Raw genomic sequence first — 22,334 nt, forward strand, 5'->3', positions numbered from 1 at the left:
TGTGGCAGACTTATGAACATCACCTTATTTAAAAATAAAGTGTTGTTTAAATCTTTATCCTAATCTATTTCCTCCTGTTTAAATGGAAATGAAAACAAAATTTACCAAGAGGCTGTGTTTATATGTACTCCCCCCTCTATGAAAAAAGAGATTGGTATATGCAGCCTGTGAAACCTGATAGAGAAATTAGTTAGCTGAAACCTCAAGCCAGGTTTGATCTCAAGCACGTAGTATCACGTGATCCCCACTAACTCTACGAAGAGTACAGCTTTGTGCACGCATGTCACAGGCTCGGATTTGGAACATAATGTGGCATGCGGGGTGAGGGCAAGGGTTAGGGGGCAAGAAATATTACTCTGTTAACAAATGGTGTTGAGTATAAAGTTAATGCTAAGGTATATAATCTTTCCAAGGGCCAGTTTAAATACTTATATTCCAGTGTATGCAGTAAAGTTGTTCCCAAATTCTAATCATGGCATTTTGGACCTGGGTTACACTTGAGTTCATAGTTGAAATACATATGTATAAAAGACTTAAGTAAATTAATATGTTTGGTTGAAAAATAAAATTTATCTTATTTTTAGAAACTTACATAATTACTTTAACATGAAAAAATTCATTAAGTTATAGCTACACTGTACTGACTCCCCCAAAATGCCATTTGCTCTCACATCTTGCTGCTATGACTCCTGCTTTTTTCCTTTCAATTTAATTTCTCCACTCAGTTTCAAAAGCCTTTTCAATATCTAAAATATAGATCATTTCATCCAAAAAGCCATCTTCTTTCTGTCCTCCAAGCTGAATTTATTCTTTGCCCCGATTTCTTTCAGGACTTCACCTGTAATCTTTATTCACCGACTATTACATTATACCTCAAGGCATTGTTAGTTGCTACACTTCAGCCTTTCCTGCTGGCTTGGCCTTACAAGTAGTAGATTGTAAACTACTTGAAAGCAGGAAATGGTTTTATTACTTAAGCATTCTGTGAAGTGCCTAGCACACTAAACAAACAAAATGTTCCTTCAATTTAATTCAATAAACCTTTACTAAGAACATGTTGTATACAAGATAGCAGGCCAGTGTCCTAGAAACTTTTCATTGACACTCATCTCCTACACATTCACACTTCTGTATTATCCCTTGAATCACTGGGACTAGTTGCTTGAAAATGACATTTTCCAAAGTCCATCGCCAAGTGAATTCTGGTTAGATTCTGCCATTTGGAGGCACTCACATACAATCAGAAGGTAGGAATTTGATAGTAGCTATTTTTTTTGTTTCCAGCAGCTACAAAGCCAGATATAATAAGGCCATTAGAAATGTTGTTGTTCAGTTGCTCAGTCATGTGCCACTCTTTGCAGTCCCATGGACTGCAGCATACCAGGCTCCTCTGTCCTTCACTGTCTCCCAGAGTTGGCTCAAACTCACATCCATTGAATCAGTGATGCCATTCAACTATCTCCTTGCTGTCTCAAGAGTCTTCTCCAACACCACAGTTCAAAACTATCAGTTCTTTGGTGCCCAGGCTTCTTTATGGTCCAATTCTCACATCCATACATGACCAGTGGAAAAACCATATCTTTGACTGTACGGACTTTTGTCTGCCAAGTGGTGCCTTTTGTTTTTAATATGCTGTCCAGGTTTGTTGTAGCTTTCCTTCCAAGGAGCAAGCTTTTCATTTCATGGCTGCAGTCACCTTCCACAGTGATTTTGGAGCCCAAGAAAGTAAAGTCTTTTACGGTTTCAATTTTTTCCCATCTATTTGCCTGAAGAGATGGGACTGGATGCCATGATCTTTGTTTTTTGAATGTTGAGTTTTAAGCCAGCTTTTTCGCTATCCTCTTTCACCTTCATCAAGAGGTTCTTTAGTTCCCCTTCACTTTCTGCTGTTAGTTCAATTCAGTTCAGTTGCTCAGTTGAGTCTGAATCTTTGTGACCCCTTGGATTGCAGCACACCAGTCCTCCCTGTCCATCACCAACTTCAGAGCTTACTCAAACTCATGTCCATTGAGTTGGTGATGCCATCCAGCCATCTCATCCTCTGTCGTCCCCTTCTCCTCCTGCCCCCAATCCCTCCCAGAATCACGATCTTTTCCAATGAGTCAACTCTTCGCATGAGGTGGCCAAAGTACTGGAGTCTCAGCTTCAGCATCAGTCCTTCCAAAGAAATCTCAGGGCTGATCTCCTTTAGGATGGACTGGTTGGATCTCCTTGCAGTCCAAGGGACTCTCAAGAGTCTTCTCCAACACCACACTTCAAAAGCATCAGTTCTTCAGCACTCAGCTTTCTTCACTGTCCAACTCTTACTTCCATACATGACCACAGGAAAAACCATAGCCTTGACTAGATGGACCTTTGCTGGCAAAGTAATGGCTCTGCTTTTAAATATGCTATCTAGGTTGGTCATAACTTTCCTTCCAAGGAGTAAGCATCTTTTAATTTCATGGCTGCAATCACCATCTGCAGTAATTTTGGATCCCCCCAAAAATAAAGTCTAACACTGTTTCCCCTGTTTCTCCATCTATTTGCCATGAAGTGATGGGACCAGATGCCACGATCTTCATTTTCTGAATGTTGAGCTTTAAGCCAACTTTTTCACTCTACCTTTCACTTTCATCAAGAGGCTTTTTAGGTCCTCTTCACTTTCTGCCGTAAGGGTGGTGTCATCTGCGTATATGAGGTTATTGATATTTCTCACAGCAATCTTGATTCCAGCCTGTGCTTCTTCCAGCCCAGCATTTCTCATGATGTACTCTGCATAGAAGTTAAATAAGCAGGGTACTGCAAATGCTGATACCTGATTTGGAGACATAACTGTAATTCCTCTAGACATTAATCATTTTGAATTGATTATAAATATATTTAGAGATTTTCCTTTACAGTGAGGGAAAAGATATATAGGTAGAGTAAGTACATCAATAATCTAGGCTAGAAATACTGAAGAAATGGATTATTAGATGTATGAGAGGTTATAACCAAAAGTTTACAGTTGACTCTAGAATCAGTATGAGTGAATTTGAATGCACACTGAAGGTTTCTCAAGTCTAAATTAAGACCTAAACAAATTACACCTGTGCACTGGTCTTCAATGACATAATTTTAAATATGCCTCAATATTTTTTCTTAACAGTATACTTAGTATAGTTTAGAATTGCATTGGACTTGTGACCAGTCTACAGTTTCACAAGGTATGTATAAATATGGCTTTATTTGTGCCCCTGTACACAGTATTAGAAAGAACTAGGCAACTTACAAAACTAATATAAACCAGCCTCATAAATCTTATTTTGGTTTCTCATTCAAAAAGACTTTTCAGATTCCAAGTGCATATCTGCCAACTGACTGCCTGATGGAGGCTCACACGTTTAGGAAGCCCACATCTACCAGGATGTTGTCCCATGACAGCATCTCCAGTCGAAACACCATGGTCGACAGGGCGATTCTCTCCCATCTCTTGACTTCCACATACCTGCCATTTACACAGTATGACGTCAAATACATTCCTTACTGTATCTAGTACCTCCTTGGAGGATATCATAGATTTTATAAGGCAAAAACAGTATAGATTTATAGGTATGGGTAATATCTCATCATCCAGACATCACTTTGCTGACAAAGATCCGTATAGTTAAAGTTATGGTTTTTCCAGTAATCATGTATGGATGTGAGAGTAGGACCATAACAAAGGCTGAGCACCAAAAAATTAATGCTTTTGAACTGTGGTGCTAGAGAAGACTCTTGACAGTCCCTTGGATAGCAAGGACATCAAAGCAGTCAATCCTAAAAGAAAACAAGCCTGAATAATCATCAGAAGGACTGATGCTGAAACTGAAGCTTCAGTACTTTGACCACCTGATTTGAAGAGCCAACTCATTGGAATAAACCCTGACGCTGGGAAAGATTGCAGGCAGGAGGAGAAGGGGAATGGCAGAGGACGAAATGTTTGGAAGGCACCATTGATTCAATGGACATGAGTTTGAGCAAACTCTGGGAGATAGTGAGGGACAGGGAAGCCTAGCGTGCTGCAGTCCATAGGGCCAAAAAGAGTCGGACACACCTGAGTGACTGTACAACAAGCCTTCAATAGTACGTGAATCAAGAACTTCCAGATGTTCAAGCTGGATTTAGAAAAGGCAGAGGATCAAATTGCCAACATCTGTTGGATCATAGAAAAAGCAAGAGAATTTCAGAAAAACATCTACTTCTGCTTCATTGACTACTCTAAAGCCTTTGACTATGTGGATCACTGCAAACTGTGAAAAATTTTTAAAGAGATGGGAATACCAAAACACCTTACCTTCTTCCTGAGAAATCTGTGTGGAGGTAAAGAAGCAACAGTTATAACCAGACATGGAACAACAGACTGGTTCACAATTGGGAAAGGAGCATGTCAAAGCTGTATGTTGTCGCTCTTCTTATCTAACGTATATGCAGAGTACATCATGAGAAATGCTGGGCTGGATGAAGCCCAAGCTTAAATCAAGATTGCTGGGAGAAATATCAATAACCTCAGATATGCAGATGATACCACCCTTCTGGCAAAAAGTGAATAAGAACTAAAGAACCCCTTGGTGAATGTGAAAGAGGAGAGTGAAAAAGCTGGCTTAAAATTCAACATTCAAAAAATTAAGATCATGGCATCTGGCCCCATCACTTCATGGCAAATAGATGAGGAAACAGTGGGAACAGTGATAGACTTTATTTCCTTGGGCTCCAGAATCACTGCAGACGGTGACTTCAGCCATGAAATTAAAAGACACTTGTTCCTTGGAAGAAAAGCTATGACAAAACTAGACAGCCTATTAAAAAGCAGAGACATTACTTTGCCAACAAAGGTCCCTCTAGTCAAACCTATGGTTTTTCTAGTAGTCATGTACCGATGTGAGTGTTGGACCATAAAGAAGGGTGAGTGCTGAAGAATTGATGCATTTGAACTGCAGAGTTGGAGAAGACAGCAGAGAGTCCCTTGGATTCAAGGAGATCAAACCAGTCAATACTAAAATGATATCAACCCTGAATATTGATTGGGAGGACTGATGCTGAAGCTGAAGCTCCAATACTTTGGTCACTTGATGTGAAGAGGGGACTCGTTGGAAAAGATCCTGATGCTGGGAAAGATTGAAGGCAGGAGGAGAAGGGGATGACAGAAGAGGATGAGACGGTTGGATGGCATCACTGACTCAATGGACGTGAGTTTGAGCAAACGGGAGATGGTGAAGGGCAAGGAAACTCAGTGTGCTACAGTTCATGTGGGCTGCAAAGACTGGCATACAACCGAGTGACTGAACAACAGCAACAACTCCAGGGAATCTTCCTGACATAGGGATCACACTTGCATCTCGTGCATCTCCTGCAGGCAAGTTCTTTACCACTGCACCACCTGGGGAAGCTGCATGGCATAGAAATAGGTAAAATGGCTCAGTTATTAGACATATACCCCAAAGGTCGAAAGCAGGGACTTGAGATATTTGTACATCCATGTTCATAGCTCAATGGTATAAGCAAGCCTAATGTCCACTGATGGATGAATGGATAAACAAAATATAGTATACACACAATAGAATATTAGTCAGGCTTAAAAAGAAAGGAAATTTTGACATCAACAACATGGATAAACCTTGAGGCCTAAGTGAAATAAGCCAGTCACAAGAGATAAATACTATATGATTTCATTCGTATGAGGGATCTAGAATGTGCTACGCTTAGTCTCTCAGTCGTATCCAACTCTTTGCAACCCCATGGACTGTAGCCCGCCAGGCTCCTCTGTCCATGGGGATTCTCCAGACAGGAATACTGAAGTAGGTTGCCATGCCCTCCTCCAGGGGATCTTCCCAACTCATGGATCGAACCCAGGTCTCTCTCATTGCAGGCGGATTGTTGACCATCTGAGCCACCACGGAAGTCTGGTACCTAGAATAGTCAAATTCACAGAGACAGAAAATAGAATGGTAGTTGCCAGAAGGTGGGTGGTGGGTGGGGGCTGTTTAATGTGTACCTAACTTCACTGGGGAAGATGAAAAGATTCTGGAGATGGATGGGTGGTGATGATCGCACAATAATATAAATATACTAAATATGGCCAAATTGGTTTTTTTTTAATGGTTTTAAAAAAACACCCAATTTAGTTAAACAGAATAGGTAATCCAGAAATCATTCTGAGCATATATGTGACAAATGAGGTATTTCACTTCACTGGGGAAAAGATGCTATATGTAATATGTGATACTTACTCAATTAGCCGATCATCTGCCAGGAATAAACCTGGACCCTGGTCTCATAGCACATACAAACTTAAATTCTAGATTGATTAAACACTTACAACTAAAAGTAGAAATGTTAAAGGTAAAAAATCATACATAAAACATGTTTGACTAAGTTACAATGATGGTAACGTATGACCCTATATGTGAGACAGCAAAAGAGACACACATATAAACAGACTTTTGGACTCTGTGGAAGAAGGCGAGGGTGGAATGATTTGAGAGAACAGCACTGAAATGTGTGTATGATCGGAGAAGGCAATGGCACCCCACTCCAGTACTCTTGCCTGGAAAATCCCATGGATGGAGGAGCCTGGTAGGCTGCGGTCCATGGGGTCGCTAAGAGTCGGACACGACTGAGTGACTTCGCTTTCACTTTTCATTTTTATGCATTGGAGAAGGAAATGGCAACCCAGTCCAGTGTTCTTGCCTGGAGAACCCCAGGGACAGGGGAGCCTGGTGGGCTGCCGTCTATGGGGTCGCACAGAGTCAGACATGACTGAAGCGACTTAGCAGCAGCAGCAGCAGCAGTATGTATTATCATATGTGAAACAGATCACCAGTCTAAGTTCGATGCATGAGACAGGGTGCTCAGGGCTGGTGCACTGGAATGACCCAGAGGGATGGGATGGGGAGGGAGGGGAGAGGGGGTTCAGGATGGGGGACACATGTATACTCACGGCTGATTCATGCCAATGTATGGCAAAAACCACTACAATATTAGTAATTAGCCTCCAATTAAAATAAATAACTTAATTTCAAAAAACAAACATGTATGGCATAAGAAATTGTAAACAGACTTAAAAGATATGACATTTAGGCAAAAAATTTTTTTCACTGCAGCTGACATAATGGACTGATATCTGATATAGCAAGAACCCAAATATTGTTAAAACAAGACAATGCAGAATCTGAATGGAAAAATTGATATGAATAGAAAATTGAGGAACAAATCTACATGTCTAAGAGTTTCCAAATTCTATCTCACACACACCCCTCACATCAAGAAAAGATGGGTCTGTTCTTCCTTCCCTTGAATCTGCACTAGCTTTGTGACTTGCTTCATGAAGTCATGTCAAATGTCACTATCACAACAATGTGGGACAAAAGTGATGTTTTAGGTCTTCTGTTCCCAGGTGCTGAAAGGACTAGCATCTTTCTTTCAGCCCTCCTAAAATTCAGCTTTTATGCTACACAAATTCAAGCTTGCACTAATGAGAGATTTGAGGCCACTGGGGAAAGGAGACCTGGAGGATGAGGATGATGGTTCTCGTTTCAGCCAAGATTTATGTTGGATGTTCCAGCCTCAGCTACACTCCTAAGTAAATGCAGCCTCATAAATGACAAATACACTAGTGAGGAAAGGTAACTGAAAATAAACAATATGATACCATTTACAAGCTTCATAGTGAGCAAAGATTTTTTGTTGCTTGCAGGTCAAGATATGCAGAAAATAAGACTTGAAGAGAGTTGAGTGGAAGATGACAATTGGCCCACAGAGTCTGAAGAAGTTACTCTGACAACCTTGTATTCTTATGGATTGTCCTTAAATCACTCTGAAAACACTATCAGATTTGAAAACTGAATTTATGTCAGTTTTCAAATAAATGTCATGTCCATATTTATTTAGGGCCACAAGCAGAGGTATGATTTAGAACAATAATTTTCAAACTTTTGTTCTCATATTCCCCATAAGAATTTTGAAAATCTACATCTATATGTCCCTTTACAAATTTTTAGCTGCTGCCTAAAACTATTCATCAGAAGTTTAAATAGTTATAAAGGCTTTGGACATAAATATTGACATTAAAAAATAAAATTTTAATTTTATTCTTTGAACATATTCAAAGAAATCTTAATTTGTATACTAATATAAAAAACTCTTAAAATAAATTTTTTTCACACAGTTATATCTATCCTTTGGCCACAAAGGAATTCAACTTAAAATTAACGAAGAAAAACCTTTGAGATTCTGCAATATTTGGAAAGTAAAGACATTTCAGAATAATCCAGAAGTCAAAGTAAAAATCACAAGATATATTAGAAAATATCATAAACTGTATGAAAACAAAAACACAACATATCCAATTGATGTAAGACGGGGCTTACAGTTACAATGACCAGGAAAAGAGAAGACACGAGTTACCAGAATCAAGGGTGAGAGGGCACATCAATTCCAACGGCCCTACAAAAAAAGGCTAAACAAGTGAGCATCATAAACAACTTTAGACCAATGAATTAGACAACTTTAACGAAATGATAAATACTTAGAATGATACAAATGACAAAAATTACAAAGTAGAAAAACTTAAACAGATATATAACAAAAAAAGAGACTGAGTTACTTACAAATTTTCTCATAAAGAAAAGCTCAGGTCCAGATGGTTTCTCTGATGAAATCTATCAAACAAAGAAGACGTAATCAAATCCTATTTCTTCAAAAACTCTTTCAGTAAAGAAAGAGAAGGGAAGAAATAATTTTCCACTTATTCTATGAGATCAATATTATCCTGATTTCAAAGATAGACTAAGACATCACAAGAAAAGAAAAGAAAGGTAGGGACAAATATCCCTCACAAATAAGACACAAACATCCTTAAAAATATTAGCAAATGGAATCCAACATATAAAAAGTATTATAACACCAGGACCCATTAAGATTTATCTGAGGAAGCAAGCTTGGTTTAACATTTGAAGATAAATTAGTACCATACACTATATTTGTAGAATGAAAGACAAAAATCACATGATCATCTCAATTGATGCACCAAAAACATTTGACAAAGTTAAATATTAATGACAAAAACAAAAAACTCTAAACAACTAAGGAATAAGGAAAGTATTCTCGATCTTACAAAGAATATATTCAAAAAATACATAGCTGACATCACAAGTAATGGTGAAAAACTTATACTTTCACCCTAAAACTAAAAAAAAAGGCAAAAAGGTCTACTTTCTAAATTTATATCACCTTTGTAATACAGGTCCTGAAAGTTAGTGCCATGAGAAACAAAAATAAGTTAAGGACATCCAAATTCTTTAAAAAAAAAAAAAGGAAAATTGTCTTGTTTTTCAAATTCTTTTCTTTATTCTAGGCCCTCTGCATTTCTATATAAATTTTTAGGATCAGCTTGTTCATTTCTACAAAAAAAAAAAATATCTGCTAGGATTTTGATAAGAACTGAATTGAATTTGTAGATCAATTTAGACAGAAGGTCGCCTTGACAATACCGAGTTTTCCAATCTATGAATATGAAATCTCTCTCTACTAATGCAGATCTTTAACTTCTCCCAGCATTATTTTGAAGTTTTTAGTATACAAGCATTGCCACTCTTTTCTGAAATTTATCTGAGCTACCCTGCTCAATTTATTTAGAAGTTATAGCAATTTTTTGAGAATTCCTTGAGGTTTTTCTATACCCAGAATCAAGGAGACATTCCTAGATAAGTTTCAGCATCTTTTAAAACAATACCCATAGATACCATGGCTCTGTTTACAAGGCTGTGCTGGTTTCTGCACAACTCCGCGAATCAGCTGTAAGCATGCACATATCACCTCCTTCCTGGACCTGCCTCCCAGCCCACTCCCCACCCCACCCCTTCAGGTCTTCGCGGAGCACTGAGCTGAGCTCTCTGCGCTATACAGCTGCTTTCGCCAGCTGCTATTTCACACAGGGTGATTGATATATGTCAGGGCTACTTTCTCAATTCATCCCGACCTCTCCTCCCCCTTGCTGTGTCCACACGCCTGTTCTCTTCCGCATCTCTGTTCCTGCCCTGTAAATAGGTTCATCAGCACTATTTTTCTAAATTTCATATATATGCGTTAATATATGATATTTTTCTCTTCCCAACTAACTCAATATTATTCTGGTTATAGTAAGTCCTCTACATACAAACAAGCTCTGTTCTGAGGGCACGTTCATAAATCCAATTTCGTCTGTAAGTCCAACAAAGTTAGCCCAGGTACCAAAGTAACATAATCACCTATATAGCACTGTACTGTAATAGGTTTATAATTCTTTTCACACAAACACACAAAAATAAACATTTTTAATCTTACAGTACAGTACCTTGAAAAGCATAGTAGTACAGTATAAGAGCTGGCATCGAGTGGACAGGGAAGAAGAGTTACTGACTGGAGGAGGGAGAGGAGGTGGGAGATGGCAGAGCTGAAGGATCGTCAGCAATAGAAGACAGAGGGCAAGCTGCAATTTCACTCACGCCTGATGGTCCTGGTTCCTTGCTGGATTCAATCCTATCTACCCTCTTGAAAAAAGATCCAGTGGTGTCTGTGTGGTAGCTCTTTTTTTTCCCATCATGGATGACACTGTAGCACTGGACGGCATTCTGAACAGCAGCTGCAACCTTCCTGCAGCGTTCTACATTTGGGTCCTGTGCCTCAAAAGCTAAGAGTGCCTTTTCCAATGAAGAATATCCCCCTGCCATTTCCTGCGTCATGGGTCTCTCTGGTTCTTTAGTTACTTCTTCCTCTGGCCTCTCTTTGTCCTTTCTCTGGGCCTCCAGTTCCATCAGGTTTCATTAGTAAGCTCCTCGTGTTGCATGGCAAGGAGTTCAGTGAAGCCGTTCTCTTGCAGATCTCGCCCCAGCTTCTCGCTGAAGGCCACTGAGTTGCTGAAGACCTCTTCGGACTCCGCATCCAAACACACATTTGCATCTTTGAAAGCTTGCAACTTGAACGTTTGTATGTAGGGGACTTACTCTATTGCTTCATACAGTTTTGATATTCTTCTTACTTCTACCTTTCTATATTATGATGACTTTTAATTGATGAATTTATTAGTTCAATACATTATTCCAATTATTTATACTTCTGGGCTTGTTACTATAATCTTATTTTGTGCTGTTTGTTCTGCTTTTCTCCTTTGCTTCTATTACTTCCTTGTCTTTTGAGTGGGAAGGAGAATTAAGACTTTTAGACTAGAAGTTTGGAGAAGGCAATGGCACCCCACTCCAGTACTCTTGCCTGGACAATCCCATGGATGGAGGAGCCTGGTGGGCTGCGGTCCATGGGGTCGCAAAGAGTCGGACATGACTGTGTGACTTCACTTTCACTTTTCACTTTCATGCATTGGAGAAGGAAATGGCAACCCACTTCAGTGTTCTTGCCTGAAGAATCCCAGGGACGGGAGAGCCTGGTGGGCTGCCATCTATGGGGTCGCATAGAGTCAGACACGACTGAAGGGACTTAGCAGCAGCAGCAGCAGCAGACTAGAAGATATACATTACATTTTTATTTGTGGTTACCCTTAAGATTTTGTCATATGTGCTTAACAAATTCTATCTGAAGACATTGTCTTAGCTTTCTGAATTAATAAGCTACTCAAAGACACAGATCCTTAACAAAAAAGCATTTCTCCATTTGCTCTTGACATGAGCGGTCCAGGTTGAAAGCAGTCCAGGATATATGGAGCTCTGTTCCATATCACTCAGGGCTCTGGCCTGCTTCCATGTCATTGCGCCATCATCTGCTGGGATGCTGTCCCAGCTGGTCAATGTCTGCATGGTCAACACTGGACTGCTGCCACACCTATGCCACAGGAAGGAGAAACAAGAAAAATCCAGTGCAAGCAATTTTCTTTCAAGCCAGTGAGGCAGCAGTTACCCAGCATTCCTGTCTAAAAGCAAATAGTCAGCCACATGGCAATATCCATCTGCCAGTCAGACTGGGAAATGTAAGTCTCTTGCTGCTAAGACCAAGTACCTAGGAAGAAAGGGAGAATAGACCTTTTGGAGACAACCAGAAGTCTGGCCATTTAAATACCTATGCCTACTTTTCTTCCACACATAGAAAAGGTCTGTTGCCTCTTTATGAAACACAATCCAAGATCCCACCTAATCCAAAATCCAAACATCCAGGTGCTGCAAAATTCTCTCCATTCAGCTCATATGAGGTGCATTTTAGTCCTATGAACAATATGCTAATAGAAATTATACAAACCGTAACCCTACTACGCTATGATGGAAGACCCTTTGGATAAAGGAAAAACTAGAACTACAGAGCAGTCACCTGCCCACAGGAGGGAGAAAAATCATGCTGAGCAGGAATTACAAAGAACCCCTTGGCCTGGTAGCAAAGAAGGTTTCTTGGGTATGTATTGGTTCTAATCTATTAGAAAAATTCCCCTGTTAACGATGGGCTCTGCCTTTGCGTTCTGGACAGGCTTCATTGTTCGTAATCTGTGGTCCTATGTGATTTTGGAGAGAATGTTGTAGGGTGGATTAGGAATGCAGGAGTGTACTGTTTTTATAGCCCACTTCATTGCTAGAGCAGGTTTGGAAGCCTGAGGGTTGCACCAAGGATTGAACAAGCACAGTCTTTTACAAGATCTTACTTATAGACTTGTTGGAAATGTAATTCACAAAACACCTTATTTGGCTTTGGTTCTATTTATTTCCTATTTGCTTATACGCCAGAAATCCCATCAGAATTTGGGTTTTGTTCTTTTTCTAGGCAAAGTTTCCAAGCCAGCTCTTGCTTGTCTTGCTGCCCTCTCTCCCTCTTTCTCATTTCAGTGATGGCTACTTTGAAGCTATCTCAACAATAGGTTTAGGTTGGAAGGCAACACCCGCAGTCTGATCTCTGTCAAAAGACTGTCTTTCTTTGATGAAGATTTAGGGAAAAGGTGCAAGTCACAGTTTTATCTCATGCTATTTCTTATAGTACATTACTAAAAGCAAAAAGGAATATGTGGTCACTACTCTTGTTCGTTTTAGCAAGGTGTTATTAGAAAAAGATGAGCTAAGGCAAGAATATGCCAATTTGCAAGCAGAGAAGGAAGGGGATACAGAATCCAGAAATTTGAGCCTTACAAGCTGGAAAAGCCAACTGCTTCTGTACCCCACACAACATAAGATCTACTGCCTCACTGCTAAGCCCTAAATTTTGCTAAGCCAAATGCCCCATATTTTAGGTTCCTATGATTGTTGCACTCCAGCTGCAGGGACCAATTTAGTTAATGTTAAGGTTAAGCTGCCCTAAGAAATAAATCTAAAAATATGAAGAGTTAAGTAATGTAAATCTCTATCTCATGTGATGGTCACAAGTTAGAGTCAGGTTAGCTGTATGACTCTGTTCTACTTAGTCATTCAGGGACCCAGATGATTCCATTCTGTTGTTCCACTGTCCCCTATGTCTGTATTTGTATGTTCAAAGCTACATCTCTATATTTTCCATGTCCAAAAATCAGAAAGGAGGAAGAGAATTCAAGGATAAACAATTTCTTTTCAGAAAACAAGATGAAAGGGGAATACATGACTCCACTTCACATGAGATTGGTGAGAACACAACACACGACCACCTCGCTGTATGGGGGTCAGGGAAGTATGGTCTCTGATTAAATGGCCATGTGCCAAAGAAGGAGAGGAGAGAAGATTTAGAATCCGATTCCCTTTTAGGAGGGATACCACACCTACAAATCTCTGCTTCTCAAATACAGCTCTGAAAATATTTTAACTACAGCCAGCTCTCTTTCAGTTGATATGCTTTAGCTTAAGAGTTTTGTTTTTGTCATCATTGAAGACCCTCCCAAATAGATAAGACTGTTATTTTTCTCACGTATATGTTTAGATTTACTTAGAAGTTAACCAATTTATTTGCACTTTTTTTTTTGGTATTGTATCAGCTTTCCTGTTATTGTAAAATGAATTACCAGAAGCTTAGCAGCTTAAAACAACATTCATTCGTTAGCTCACAGTTCTGTAAGTCAGATGTCTGACAAGGCAAGGAGGGGTTCTTTGCTATGAGTATCACAAGGCTGATACGAGGTTGTCAGATAGACTTATGTTGGAGCCCAAGGCTTCCAAGTTCACTTTTTTTTAAAATTGGAGGATAACTGCTTTACAATGTTCTGTTGGTTTCTGCCATACCACAATGTGAATCAGCTCTAAGTATACACATGTCCTCTCCTTCTTGAGCTTCCCTCCCACCCCCACCCCACCCCTCTGGGCTGTCACAGAGCACTGGGTTGCCAAGATCATGCTTTTGTTGCTAGAATTCAGTTTCTTGGGGTTGGACAACTGAGGTCCCCATTTTCTTGCTGGCCACCATACATAGGCAACTGTCAGCTCTTTTCCACATGGCCCCCACAGGCGGTTCCCAGAACGGATGTATGCTTTTGAGGTCACACAGATAGTGTCACTCTGACTTCCTCTTTTGCAATTCACTAAAGATATGCCTGTGTGTGTATACATATATAATACCTGCATGTGTGTTTATACTAGGCTCTCAACTGCTCTTTGAATCAGTCATAATAGCTTACTGAATAAAATAAATTCTTTGGTACTTGTCATTTTAATGTATATGACTTGTGTTTTTTAATCTTTTTGAAAATTGTACTTTAAGAGTGGCATCCAGTAAAAAAGCCAGGTTGCTACGGATTGCCTTAATAATAACAACTGCTGGTCATCTAGCCCCACAGATAAATAAGAGCCTGAAATCTGATTTTTGGTGCCTCACTATTAAATATGAAAAATGAATTTACATTTAGCCTCCAGTATGAAAATAGAGCAAAAAGAAGCAATCAAATCAAGAATAGACTGAGAGAATGTTAAGAGCAGAAGAAAACTTAAATGATATTTAAATTCTCAGAGAAACTTCCACTTCTGGACAAGATGGAGTCAGCACGTTCAACCCTGTCCCTTTTGCTGATTACAGCGAAAAACCTGTGGATGAAATACACAAAGCAATTATCAGAAGATGGTGAAAGAGAGAGAAAAGAAGGCAGACTAGGTACCAAGGAATCTGAGAAATCGCCTGTGTGAGATGATTTTTTTTCCTGTTTGTTGCTTGTCTCCTATATGTGCAGTGGGCACAGACCAAGACAAAAACAAAAACCGCAAGGAAAACTCATTTTCTTCTAGTGTCAAAGGACTAGGAAAAGAATGGCTTCGTAGAATGCAACCCATGTAATTACATCGTCTCAACTCCAGACAAGCATCATGAAAGGAACAGTGCCCCTCTTCCTCCACACCAGGCACTGTGGGAATGGAGCTCCGCTGACCATTTCCATCTTGCACTAAGCATAAGAGCAAAGAGCAGAATCCCATCTCCTCCCAAACTAGACGTGGGGCAGAGGGAGGATCAAAGAGAGAAGAGGTAGGGAAAGGGGTTCCCGAATTTGTCTACAAAGCCCTGGGCACAACCTCAAGTGGCCCTGGCACAAAACAGGAAAGAGCCAACACTGTAAAAGCTGTAAAAACATAACTATAATGCAGACTATTGCCAGGCTTCAAACCAGCCTCCAGATAGCAGAGACATGCCAGATGCGCACTACAATTGCTTTGTCGTTCAAGCCGCAGTCAACGAAAAAACGGGTCAGGATGTGTGTTCTGAACCCAAAAGGGATGACTGTCTGCTAGAAGAGAGGACTTAAATAGGAACTATATTCTTATAATACTCAAAATATCCAAGATATAATTCAAAAGTATACATCACATCAAGAAGCAGGGAAATTTAAACTTGAATGAGAAAAGGTAATCCATACATATTGTGACTGAGATAACACAGCTGTTGGAATGATCAAACAATGACTTTTTTCTCAGTTGCATTGTGCAGCTTGTGGAATCTTAATTCCCTGACTAAGGAATTGAACCTGGGCCCTTGGCAGTGAAAATGTAAAGTTCTAATCACTGGACCAGCAGGGAATTAACCCTCAAACATTGATTTTAAAGAGCTATCATACAAATGCTCCAAGAAGTAATCATAAACACTCCTGAGACAAGTGAGAAAACTGAAAATTTCAGAAAAGAAATAGAAGCTATAAAGAAGAACCAAAGGAAAATTTTAGAACTGAAAAATACAATAACCAAGCTGAAATAAATCACTAGATGGACTCAGCGAAAGAATGGAGATGACAGGAAAAGAGTCAGTAAACTAGAAGATAAGTCAATAGTAACTAACAAATACAAGCAAGTGAGAAAATAGATTTTTTTAAAAGATCTGCACCTCGGGGACTAGTCAGGACAATAACAAAGCTCTCATATCCATGTTACTGCAGTTTTACAAGAAGGAAAAGGATGCTGGGGTGGAAAACTTTTTGAAGAAGCAATGGTTGAAAACTTCCCAATCTGATGGAAGACAGAAGACATAAACCTACAGGTTCAAGAAGCTTAGTGAATTCACTAAAGTGAAAGTGAAAAGTGAAGTTGCTCATTAGTGTCCAACTCTTTGTGACCCCGTGGACTGTAACCTACCAGGCTCCTCAATCCATGGCATTTTCCAGGCAAGAATACTGGAGTGGGCTGCCATTTCCTTCTCCAGGAACTCACTAAAGAAATCAGTAAATAGGATAAGCCTAAAGAAACTGATGCTCAGATACCATAACCAAATTTCTGAAAAAGTAAAAACAAAGAAGAACTCTTGAAAGCAGCCATTGATAAACAATACAGGACCTGAAGGGGCCCAGTAACAGTGGATTCTGCATAATAAATCAAGAGGCTAGAAGGAGGTGGCATGTAGGGGTAAGGCTTTGTGGCATTGGTCTTGACAATGATTACCACAAGCACAGGCAAAAAAAAAAAAAAAGCAAAAAAAAAAATAAGACTATATGAAACTAAAAAGCTCTTGTACAGCAAAGGAAAGAAATCAACAGAGTGAAAAGACAACCTATGGAATGAGGGAAAATATCTGCAAAGCATATAACTGATAAAGGGCAAATTTTGAAAATATATAAGGAACTTCTACAACTCAACAGCAGGAAAAATTAATAACCATATTAAAAAATGGACTTCCAAGGAGTTATATACAAATGACTAACAGGCATAGGAAAAGATGCTCAAAGTCACTAATCATCAGAGAAGTGGAAATCAAAACCACAATGAGATTACTTCATACCTGTGAGGACAGCCACTAAACACACACACACACACACAGAAAATAATGATTGGTAAGGATGTGAAGAAACTGGAATTCTTTTGAACAGTTGGCGGGAATATAACATGTGCAACTGCTATGGAGAATGATGCGGAAGTGCCACAAAATAAAACAAAACATAAGACACAGAACTACCATATGACCCAGTAGCTTACTTCCAGGTATTATTAGAGAAACTGAAATCAGCATATCAAGGAGATATCTGTACTCCCATATTTATGGCAACATTGCTCACAATAGCCAAGAAGCAGAAACAAGCTAAATGTCCATAACAGATGAATGATAAAGACAAGACGGCATATACATATAACGGAATGTCATTTAGTCATGAAAAAGAAAGAAATTCTGTAATATGTTACAACACGGATGAAATCTGAGGATATTATGTTAAATGGAGTAAGCCGGTCACAGGAAGACAAATACTAAACAATTCCACTTACATGAGTTATCTAAAGTAGCCAAATTCATCAAAGTACAAAACAGAATGGGGTAGTTGGCCGAAACTGGAACGAAGGGGAAATGAGAAGTTGCTGTTCAATGTGTGTAAAGTTTCTGATATGTAAGATGAAAAACTTCTAGAGATTTCTGCACAACACTGTGCTAGTTGTAAACAATACTGTATTCTTAAAAATTTCAGAGGATAAATCTCACTTCATATGTTTTTTTCACAACTGAAAACAAAAAGCGACACAATATTTTTAAAGTGCTGAAAGGAAAAAAACTGTCATACAGAATCGAACATGTCAAAAAATGTGCAAAAGTGATTCAGTGGGGAAAAGGTAATATTGGAACAATTTGACCACTACCTGTGGGACAAACAAAGCAGAGAGAGATGGAGAGATATTCTTGAACTCAGCCTAAGTCTCACACCTTATACAAAAAGCAATACAATATGGATTATGGACATAAATGTCAAACGTGTAACAATAAAACTTACAAAAGAAAACATAAGAGAAAATCTTAACTAATCATGACTTAACATTAAGCAAAGAGTTCTTAAACATGATACCAAAAGCACAATCTATAAAAAAATAAGTTAATTAGATTTTGTCAAAATTAAAAACTGCCCAGTGAAAAATATTTGTCAGGGAATGATAAAACAAGACAGAGACTGTTAGAAAATATATGCAAATCACATATAAACCATAAGAGAGGAAAAAAAAAGACAGAATCTTTTCATCATTTAGAAGAGGTTCCAAAAAAAGAAGAGGAATTAAATTGAGGGGAAAGTATCAAAGAAATAGCTTTCAAAACTTCCAAACACTGAAGAACATAGGTGTTAAGCCTGAAAGTACACAATGACTGTCCATGAAAATTAAAGACAGGAGATCTAGAGAAAGGAACATCATAAAATTTTAGAAAACTGGGAACACAAAGACAGACTCAGAAGCTCCCTGAGAGAAACAAGTAACATACAGAGGACCAACAATAAAAACGTCATCAGTTGTTCTTGTTGTTCAGTTGCCTAGTCGTGTCCAACTCTGTAACCCCAAGGGCTGCAGCACGCCAGGCCTCCCTGTCCCTCACCATTTCCCAAAGTTCACCCAAGTTCATGTCCATTGCATTGGTGATGCATCTCATCCTCTGACGCCCTCTTTTCCTTCTGCCTGAAATCGTTCCCAGCATCAGGGACTTTTCCAATGAGTTGTCTGTTTGCATCAGATGACCAAAATACTGGAGCTTCAGTTTCAGCATCAGTCCATCCAATGAGTATTCAGGGTTGATTTCCTTCAAACTTGACAGGTTTGATCTTCCTGCTGTCCGAGGAACTCCCAGGAGTCTTCTCCAGCACCACAGTTTGAAGGCAACAAATTCTTCGGCACTCTGCCTTCTTTATGGTTCAGCTCTCACAACCGTAAGTGACCAACGAGAAGATCATAGCCTTGACTATACAGACCTCTGTCAGCAGAGTAATGTCTCTGCTTGTTAATACACTGTTTAGGTTTGTCATAGCTTTCCTGCCAAACGGCAACTTTCTTCATGGCTGCGGTCACCATCCACAGTGATAATATCATCGAACTCATCAAAAACATTGGTTTCCCATAAACACTAGGGTAACTTCAGAACAAAAGCCCATTACATGACCCATAGGCTGTGTATATCTAGCTCCCATCCACCTCTCAGGCCTCTCACTTTTTCTCCTTTCATTTCCCTTTAATTCAGCCACACTGGTCCTTTTCCTCGTCCTTAAGTGGAAGATTCTTTTCTTCTCATATCAGCTAGTTTATTCCATCTACTCTTCACATCTCAGTTCAATTATCCTTGTTTCACTTTTCAGTACAATTATCACTTTTAGGGGAAGTCTTTAACTCAAATCTTTCCACTACCTGGCTATATAGTACTGAGTGCTACCCCTTCATAATACTTATCTCAGACATGACTTTTTTAGTACAATTTTATTAATTCTCAAACAGCAACTTATTTGAAATAACAGCAGTAATTGATGGCTCATCACTCCCTCCTTGAAACATTGCCTTTGTCAGGCTTCCAGGACCCCGTATGCTCCTTTTTTTCCTTAACTGAATACTGCTCATTTCCCTCTGAGATTCTTTCACATCTCCAACAACTTCAAAATGCTACAATGTCCCAAGGTTCCATCCAAAGCCTCTTTAATTTACCATTGACACCCATATCAATTTAACTGCTTATCTAACTTATATAAAGAGTACATCAATCAAAATGCTGGGCTGGATGAAGCACAAGTTGGAATCTAGATCGCTAGGAGAAATATCAACAATCTCAGATATGCAGATGACACCACCCTTATGGCAGAAAGTGAAGAGGAACTAAAGAGGCTCTTGATGAAGGTTAAAGAGGAGAGTGAAAAAGTTGGCTTAAAACTCAACACTCAGAAAATGAAGATCATGGCAGCCAGTCCCATCACTTCATGACAAATAGATGAAGAAAAAGTGGAAACAGTGACAGACTTTATTTTCTTAGACTCCAAAATCAGTGCAGATGGTGACTGCAGTCAGGAAATTAAAAGATGCTTGCTCCTTGGAAGAAGAGCTATGACCAACTTAGACAGCATATTAATAAGCAGAGACATTATTTCATTGACAAAGGTCCGTCTACTCAAAGCTATGGTTTTTCCAGTATGTATGGATGTGAGAGTTGGACCATAAAGAAGGCTGAGTGCTGAATAATTGATGCTTTTGAACTGTGGTATTAGAGAAGACTCTTGAGAGTCCCTTGGACTGCAAGGGGATCCAACCAGTTCATCCTAAGGGATAGCAACCCTGAATATTCATTGGAGGGACTGATGCTGAAGCTGAAGCTCCAGTACTTTGGTCACCTGATGTGCAGAGCTGACTAATTGGAAAAGACCCTGATGCTGGGAAAGACTGAGGGCAAGAGGAGCAGGGGGCAAGAGGAGAAGGGGGTGATTATATGCTAATCATTCTGGCATGATTGCATGGCATCGCTGACTCAATGGACATGAGTTTGAGCAAACTCTGGGAGACAGTGAAGGACAGGGAAGCAGTCCATGGGTTTGCAAAGTGTCGGACACAACTGAACGACTGAACAATGACAACAACAACACAACAGCACATTTCAATAATTTCATCCTTTCTCATGTCTTTAAATACCATTGATAAGTGGCTACAAAAGTTAAATTTATAGCTTGGATTTCTCTTTGGAGCTCCAGACTTGAATGTCTTAATGCTTATCTACTTAGATGCCTAAGAGGCATAACACATATTTCTAGACAAACATCATTTTCAATAACAGCATTCAATATTTGAAATTATAACATCCTTTTGAGATAACTTAAGTCATGAATTATCTCCGGATTTCTTCAGTTCAAAGTAGATATTTATATGAGAGTTATCAAACTGAATCCAAAGGAAAGCATTCAATTATACATCAACACTATAAGCAGAAAAGGGGGAAAAATCACTTTGTAAGCTCCATTAGGGCAAGGATAGTGGTTTACCTTATTTACTATTATACATTCAGCAGCAAGCACAATGATAGAAGACTCTCAATAAATATTCAATAAACAAACTTGTACTAGAGAGTTCCAGAAAAACATCTGTTTCTGCTTTATTGAGTATGTCAAAGCCTTTGACTGTGTGGATCACAATAAACTGTGGAAAAGTCTGAAAGAGATGGGAATGCCAGACCACCTGACCTGCCTCTTGAAAAACCTGTATGCAGGTCAGGAAGCAACAGTTAGAACTGGACATGGAACAATAGACTGGTTCCAAATAGGAAAAGGAGTACGTCAAGGCTGTATATTGTCACCCTGCTTATTTAACTTATATGCAGAGTACATCATGAGAAATGCTGGACTGGAAGAAGCACAAGCTGGAATCAAGATTGCTGGGAGAAATATCAATAACCTCAGATACGCAGATGACACCACCCTTATGGCAGAAAATGAAGAAGATCTGAACAGCCTCTTGATGAAAGTGAAAGCGGAGAGTGAGAAAGTTGGCTTAAAGCTCAACATTCAGAAAACGAAGATCATGGCATCCGGTCCCATCATTTCATGGCAAATAGATGGGGAAACAGTGGAAACAGTGTCAGACTTTATTTTTCTGGGCTCCAAAATCAGATGGTGATTGCAGCCATGAAATTAAAAGATGCTTACTCCTTGGAAGGAAAGTTATGACCAACCTATATAGCATATTAAACAGCAGAGACATTACTTTGCCAACAAAGGTCCGTCTAGTCAAGGCTATGGTTTTTCCACTGGTCATGTATGGATGAGAGAGTTGGACTGTGAAGAAAGCTGAGCGCTGTAGAATTAATGCTTTTGAACTGTGGTGTTGGAGAAGACTCTTGAGAGTCCCTTGGACTGTAAGGAGATCCAACCAGTCCATCCTAAAGGAGACTAGTCCTGGGTGTTCATTGGTAGGACTGATGCTGAAGCTGAAACTCCAGTACTTTGTCCACCTCATGCGAAGAGTTGACTCACTGGAAAAAAACTCTGATGCTGGGAGGGATTGGGGGCAGGAGGAGAAGGGGACAACAGAGGATGAGATGGCTGGATGGCACTACCAACTCGATGGATGTGAGTCTGAGTGAACTCCAAGAGATGGTGATGGACAGGGAGGCCTGGCGTGCTGTGATTCATGGGGTCGCAAAGAGTCGGACACAACTGAGTGACTGAACTGAAGCAGTAATGGAGAATGAAAGGCAATTCATGAAGGGAGAAAACTAAATGGCCAATA

At 39.5% G+C, this 22,334-nt stretch overlaps 1 protein-coding gene across 1 annotated transcript in view; it reads right to left on the reverse strand.

The window, feature by feature from the left end:
• Positions 1 to 22,334, reverse strand: part of PMS1 (PMS1 homolog 1, mismatch repair system component) — a 334,072-nt gene that overhangs the window by 73,050 nt on the left and 238,688 nt on the right. The window contains exon 16 of the mRNA XM_069576897.1: positions 8,610 to 8,660. The gene's annotated coding sequence lies outside the window, so the exon portion shown is untranslated. The remainder of the gene's footprint in view (positions 1 to 8,609; positions 8,661 to 22,334) is intronic.

Source organism: Ovis canadensis, chromosome 2 (assembly GCF_042477335.2).
Source record: "Ovis canadensis isolate MfBH-ARS-UI-01 breed Bighorn chromosome 2, ARS-UI_OviCan_v2, whole genome shotgun sequence".
Taxonomy (NCBI): domain Eukaryota; kingdom Metazoa; phylum Chordata; class Mammalia; order Artiodactyla; family Bovidae; genus Ovis; species Ovis canadensis.